Raw genomic sequence first — 7,885 nt, forward strand, 5'->3', positions numbered from 1 at the left:
TTTTGTACTTTAAAAGTAATCTTTCTTCTGCAAGATAATGAAAAAAAAATGGCTTATTATGGGAAATAAATGAACACGTGGCTTATTATTGGCTTATCTTTTCTTATAAAGTTATTATATGATTTTTAATAGAAAAAAAATTAATGATATTATTAATAATTTTATGCAAAATAAAGCTGAAAGATGTATCCAGAATATTTTTCTTTTGTTTAGAAGTTTTTCCTATGCAAAGTAAACCTAATGGGAAGAAATGAGGAAAACATGCGCCATTTTCCCCATTATCTTGCAGAATAAAGATATGTTTAGTTTTAAAATAATATTATTAGATATAATCTAAAGAAATTATTTCTTTACAGATCTTCCAAATGTATCAGCGATCGCCATTTTTGATTTTGGGCGTGTCGACGGGGAGTAATTTAATATATATTTTAGAGTAGAAGAAACACAAAAATGTCTAATGATAATGTTCGGAATTGCTGAAATTCTTCGAGAAACGGTTTTAAATTGTTTTAGTTTCCAGTAGATAAAATCAGAAGATTGAAATGGATCCAAAACCGAAAGTACGATAAGGTTAAAACAGCAGTCGTTTCTAGGTAAAAGTAATTAAAATATAGCTTATGCTGTTTGTTCTATCTCTTCAGCAGCTGTTAACTTTCTTTGTACTTATTGATAAAAGTTTACTTTAATTTTTAGGTTTTTAGGACACGTTTGTTTTCTATGACATAAAATATTTTTTCTCTAAAAGAAAGGTGAAAAGTTATATAGAAATCGAATTCGGTATACGTTACATTAATACAGTCAAACCTTTCAACAACGGCTAATAATAGAATTAGGTAATTTTGAATGTATTTTTATTTAAAATTGTTACTAACAACTGGCCATTGTTATTAGAGATTCGGTTGTTTATTCATTTAGATGAGAAGAACTATTTGGTCCAAACCCATTTATGAGAGTTCAAAAACATTGTTTATATTAATAATTTCATAGTATTTTTTCGTGTATTAAATAAAATTTGAAAAAAGAGAAAAAAATTATCTAAAAAAATGTAATGAAATTACATATTTTTTTTAACAAACCGGAGGCCTCAAAAAGGTAAATGGTCTAGGCCTCTCTTAAATTCTGGGAGATCCTGTATGTATTACAGTACTTTCTTATATTTTCTTTATTAACATTACCGGAGATTATTACCAAATACTTATTACTGTCTCTTTGCTTTCCTTAATCTCGAAAACGAAGTTAGATAGATGAAAGTTAAGACCTGATATGGAAATCTTAGGGAGGCCCCAATTAACTACATACGAGCTGTGGATTTGAACCGGAAATCATGTTATTTCAATTCAAAAATTTTTTCCAGAACGGAATTAGATAGATGACCGGCATGAGTCCATTGTAACAGGAAAAGTATGATGTACAGGAGCGAGACACTACTAAAATTGAGAGCAATGTGACGAGAAATTGCAGCCCAGTGTTATGATGTGTCACAATAAATAATTGCTCGTTAAAAGTTTATTTCCTACAAAGTTATACTTGCACTAGAAACCTGAGTGGAGGTTAGATTTATCTACCAAAATTTAGATCGGTTTATGCCATTATACTTTTGTTTTTCTATTTGAGACCCATTATATTAAGGATAATTCTGATTGAGGACCATTGACATTGGATTATTTTTATTAATAACTAAACTTTGCCCACTTATTTAAAAGTAAATCTTTACTATTTGAAAAAATTTATATTTAAATAAGTGGTTAAAGTTCAGTTTTTAATGTACACATCACTAATAAAGTTCCTAAACTTTATTAAAAGTCAGTTAAAACCAAAAACTACAGTTCACTTTTCATTATTACAAAAATTTAAGTGACAAAGAACATTTTTTAAAATATGCACAAAAAATTTCTAATTTACTAAGAGAATTTCAGAAGAAACTTTCATATTTAAAAAATTATGAGAAGATATTTAATATTTTCTTATGTCCATTTGACATTGTTGTGGAATCAGCTCCAACAAATTTGCAGATGGAGTTAATAGATTCCCAGTCATCTTCTGAATTGAAATATATGTTTGAGGTCAATGACAAAGTTCAGTTTTATAAAAAATATGTCTGTGAATTCCCTAACCTAAAAAAAAAACTGGCGATAAGCATTACAGTTGCAATGGGAACCACCTATCTTTTTTAATCCTTTTTCTCAAAATTAAAGATTGTTCAATGTAAAAGTCATAATAAATTGACCTAAGAAAATTTTAAAAAGCCAACTACGTTGTACAACGTTGAAAATACCTGTTGATATTAAAAGAATAAGTTTCACATTAATATACATACAAAATACTATATACAGTGGAACCTCGGTATACGTCTGCTTTAGAATACGTCCAATTCGGAATACGTCCTGTTTGGACGAAACAAATTTTGCTCGGTATACGACTTTTGTTCGGTATACGACTTTTGTTCGGTATACGACTTAATTCAATTATACTCGCCATCTATGAACAAGTAGTACTATAGGTGTACTAGACCAGACTAGACGTTTGCGGTGCCACGGTTTATAACTTTGTTAAATTTCTTTTTATTTTAATTTGTAAGTAAAATGTTATTATTTTTATTAATCATGAATTGCAAAAAGGCAACAGGAAAAAAAATGACTAAAATCACAATGGAACTGAAAAAAGAGATTGTTGAGAAATATGAAGGTGGTACGCGTGTTCGAGATTTAACTGTTGCATACCGTATTTAGAGAACAACGATACCGACAATCGTGAAAAATAAAGACATTATTAAATTTGCTAACGTTGCGAAAGGAGTTAAATCAATTTCTAAATAGAGATCGAAGACATTAGATCGTATCGAGAAATTGCTTTTGCTTTGGATAACTGAAAAACAGTGTGCTGGTGACAGCGTATCAAAAGCAATTATTTACGAGAAAGCTAAAAAGATACACGCTGATCTCGTGAAAAATCAAGCAGGAACTAGCCAGGAAAGCGAGGTGTTTAAAGCCAGACACTTTTTTTTAATTGAGAACGGATTAATCATTTTTACATTACTTCTTATGGGAAAGGTTGGCTCGGTATACGTCCTATTCGGTATAAGTCCAAACATCAGGAATGGATTAAGGTCGTATACCGAGGTTCCACTGTAATTGTAAATGTTTTGTTGTAAACAAATATGTGCGGGCCACAGTGTATTTTTATTTTTGGTATTTTCCCAGTAAAGAATTTCGATTGGACACCACTGCTGTAATAGATGTTATCATTTTTCACCAGGAAAGAACACAGTTCGTGTCAGTTATCTCGGTTAACCACGTTAAACTTTCTGCCATTAAACAACACGTGATTATGTTCTCACGTTACTCCGAAACGAACCGTTATTGACAGATAGAAATTCGTCTTGGAGGCTGTCCCCGAAAAAGATAGAATTCAACCAACTTTCGCAGCGGATAAAAGTGATGTCACTCTGCCGCATTTAATTCCATACCCCATGTGTGAATCCACCTTAATCGTTTATTCCAATGACTTCGTGAGTTTTAATAATTTCTAAATGATCATATAATTTCCGTTTTCGGCTGCAATTTGAAAAATTTGTACACCTAAAAATTCCCACAGTTGTCTGCTGTATGTCTGTCCTTCATTACTCTTGAGAACGGGGTTAGGTAAATGAAATTCAAGACCAGATATGGAAAGCGTAAGAGCAGGAGGCCCCGATTAACTGTATATGAACTTCTAATGAACTGGAAGTAATCTTATTTTAATTCAAAAATCATCTCCTGTAAGGAGATAGATACATGACGGCATGACTCTGTTGCTAACAGGAAAAGTATGAGGTACAGGGTCAAGCCACTGCTAATTTGAGGTGGAAAGCATATATTTTAAATTAAATAAATTAAAAATATGATTAATAATTGCAGCCCGGTTTTGTGATAATGTCATAATACTGGTAATTGCTCGTTCTCAGGTACAGATAAATGAACATAGTTCTTATAAGAGTAGTTTTCCTCACTTCACTTTAAAGTTATTAATTACACCTGTATTTCTTTATTAATAAAAGATATTAATATGAACTACACGTTGACAGGTGATCACTGTTTTGATGCTATTAATTTCACTATAAATTTCTGAGACATAGGAAATAATTTTGTCANATGCATACAAAGAATCTTAATAAATGTTTAGAGCCTGCCTCACCTGCAAATTCTAAATCCTCGCATCTCACTAGCGAGCATGTTCTTAAATATAAAAAAAAAAGAAAAAAAAACGAATCCATTTGTATTTTTATCAGATTTATGGATTTTTTTTTTCGTGTTTCATTCTTACTTTCAATTCCCACAGTATCTTGGGTGACTTATACGGGGAAGAATATTGACATAGGTTTGAATGCATCCGAGGAAACAACACTTCCAATGCAGACAAACAGGTCTTAATCGGATTTTCGTTTGAATCGGCCACGGAATTGCAATAGGTTCCTCTTTTTGGTGTTTTTGTTATCCGGAAAGGAAATGGTTACGTCAGCCGGGTCATTTTTATGTTTTTCGATACTATGAATATGATGCAGGTGGGATTTGAATAGCCAGGTGTTAAGAATAATCGATTGCGACTTTACTTAACGTGGTAAAGAATATATAAGCTGTATTATATGGGTTTATGGATTCGTATAGATGTAGAAAAATAAAAGTATAATAAAAAAAAAGCTAACTTGTCTGATTGAAGTTTAAGCTGTACCAATGAATCATATCGCATTGGGATCTAACAGATGGATCTTGCTCTTGCTTCAAATTCTTCTTGCTTTTCTTACTTATATTTTTTTTTCTGAAGAGAAGTTGAAGCGAAGTATTATGTATGTGTAAATCATGTAAATTTGCATCACTTATAATTTTATAGCATAGAATATTTTTATAAACAAAATTCATATAGAAAGATTTTCTTCTAAATTGCACCAATTTTATTATAAGTTTGTGGGGTAATTTATACTTACTTTTGCTGTTTATTATTTAAAAAAGTTCATTATTTCTAAAAGTATAAAGGTACATAAATGTTACCTTATTATAGATTATTTTTATAATTTGAAATTTGAAATTATATAGCTTAAATTTGAATAATACGACTTCAAATTTAAGGGGAAAAAATTGATTTATCTATAATTAAAACGAATTAAAATTACTTTTACTTAAATACGAATCATAATTAAGTTTAATTTTCGAATGGTAGATTATTATTCACTTACTGTTTTCTTTATTAAATTAATAAAAAAAATTTCAAATTAAATTCTCAAAAATGGCGACTAGAGAAACTCGAGTATAATTTAGTAAATTTGTCTTCCTGGTTGAAACGGCATTAAAGAGGCGTGCCACCCATTTAACATAAGTTGGATATGATATGGGATTTGAGGGGTTAGCTGCCACCTTCGTATCCGTAGACCCCTGACCTAAGAATATCGTCGGTGACGTCATACTCGGGAGCGGTAAAGTCACGATCGTCAGTTGACATGGAAACGGTAAGTCACGAGTGTGCTCCGTAGTGAGGAGGTGAGGTTAATGCAGGTGTTGATTTTAAGATGTCCACCTGCAAACTCTGTAATTTGACAAAAAAAAAAGCTGCATGTAATCATACAGGTGTCGATTCGCGTATTACAGAAAAGGAAAGGCGGCCATTTAGAAATTTTTATAAAATTATTAATTAAATGGAAAATTATTTATTTATTTATATATGTTACCATGCATACTTTAAAAAATTAGAGAGATAAATTATTGTCTGCGATAGTAATATTTCCAGTTTTCTTATATTAAAACGTCATTTAAATTGTTTCAGATTTCAATATATTGATTATCTGTGAGGTAAGTATATATATTCGATATTCGACCTAGTCAATGAACCGGAGAAAAGAAATTACTGGCAACTTTATGAAGTAGTCGACAATTCTACAATCTATTTTGAACGATGTATTTCCATTTATGTATTTTTATATAATTGTTGTTTTTCTAACCGATTCTCACACACGTTTTACAAATGTGCCATATGAAATTAAATTTTTATATATTTTGCAGCACTTTATAAAATGATTCCCGAAGAGGACGATGTATACGTTTACTGGTATAAACCATTGAACGACTGAAAAATTTTTACTATATATTTTGTCATTTTATAATTATTAAATGTAATAGCAATAAAATTTCGATTTAATCGTGAAAAATGGTGTATTATCGAATATATTATCTAATTTACATATAAAAAATTAAATATATTTATCATAAACTATAATTTTCTGCGTATAATTCGCAGGTTTTCTGTTTTAACAAGTCGATCTTAATGTGGATGCAGGTTATGAGAGGATGAAAATTATACGAAAAGATTTACTGTAGTTTCGTGATTGATAATCAAAGAGCAATTCAGAAACACCTGAATCAAGCTTTTATAGGTGATTGACCGATTTGCAAACGAAAAAGCGAGAAAATAATTTTGAAGTTTTTTAATGTATTATGTAGGGGAAGGTGGGGCAGGACGAGGACGTTAAGGTTTGAAAAGTCATAAGATGGCAACCACTTTAATGAGAATAATAATTTTTTCATTCTCAGCAACTACAACATTTGGTAATATATAATACTGTATAAAATTTAATTTTTGAAAAACGTTTTTAAAAACAATTTAATATTTTAAAATTATATGTAAATGCGCCATCTTACCCCACGGGTGGGAAAAGATGGGATATTACTTNTTAAACTACGTATATAGACTATATTTTTCTAAGTCTTTCTATATTTTTATAAGTGTTTCTATAGAGATTATTCTTTATTGTGTGGAAGTCGGTTCCAGAAATTTATGATCAGTAGCGTAAGCATGGACCTAACCTTTGTAAATAAATAAATGAATAAAAAAATGCAGGTGTTGTAATATATTATAACCTAGTATAATTAAAACTATAAAGCAGTTTATTTAAGTTTTAAAACAAATTTTATTTTTAAAATCCTCCATATTCCGGCAACTTGCTCTTTCGTGCATGATACTTTGATTGCTTTTCGCACGGCAAATTCACACTTTCGTAAATTTTCAGCCAAGAAAACAAAAATTTCGAGCTATTATGGTAATGAATTATATCAGTTTTAGTTTTAATAACAGCAAAATCATCTGTGAAAATTAATTTTTATTCTCTATTTTCTATTTAATTTATAGTTTTAAATAATGTTTATACATATTCACTGAAAAATAAACCTTTTTCTACCTTAACAAGAGACATTGTAGCTCTCTAGACATGGAACTCCACTCCTTTTTTTTAGCATGCAAGTCTATTGTTCTTCTATTAAACGTTCGATTTTCGCAGGCAGTTTTACATAGAATAGTAGACTATCTGTAAATGCAAACTTAACCGTAATTGTGTTTGCAGTCATGGCAAACCACAAGAGAAAACAGATGGGTACCTACGGAGACTCGTGATCTCATGGGCCCATGGCAAGGACTCATAGTGGAGGGATTCTGAGATAAATACTAAAAGTACTAATGCGAACTATACAAATTTGAATTTGAATTTGGCATCGTTAGCAAAATTACCACGAAAGGTCGAGAATACAGTAAAAATGATTCTGTTTGAAATTTTGTTTTCATATTTTTTCTCCTCCCGTGTTTAATGAAATAAAAAAAATTTCAAAGTTTTTATTTAATTTGTAATATTTTGCTATTACAAGGGATAGGTGATTTTTCAATAATAAATAAAATAATATAAGCAATTGCAATTTTCGCAAACGAAATCTGAATTTCGTTTCTTTCGGATTTCGGTTTCGTTTCGTCAATACCACGAAATAATGAATATAAAATAGGAATTACAATGCTAAATTTTTCTCATACCAGCAGTTTATAAACTGTCGTACGTATTATTACACGTAAAATAAATATATTTATCGAGTTTATT

The 7,885-nt window shown here is 30.2% G+C and overlaps 1 long non-coding RNA gene across 1 annotated transcript; it reads left to right on the plus strand.

Moving 5' to 3' along the window:
* Positions 1–272: 272 nt before the first annotated feature.
* On the plus strand, positions 273–6,528 carry LOC111615774. The gene is made up of 3 exons (XR_002755134.1): positions 273–593; positions 694–833; positions 5,794–6,528. It is a non-coding gene; the product is annotated as an uncharacterized LOC111615774 (long non-coding RNA).
* Positions 6,529–7,885: the final 1,357 nt, after the last annotated feature.

The sequence above is a fragment of the Centruroides sculpturatus genome, unplaced genomic scaffold (assembly GCF_000671375.1).
Source record: "Centruroides sculpturatus isolate CEXI.00-Female unplaced genomic scaffold, Cexi_2.0 scaffold2695, whole genome shotgun sequence".
NCBI lineage: Eukaryota > Metazoa > Arthropoda > Arachnida > Scorpiones > Buthidae > Centruroides > Centruroides sculpturatus.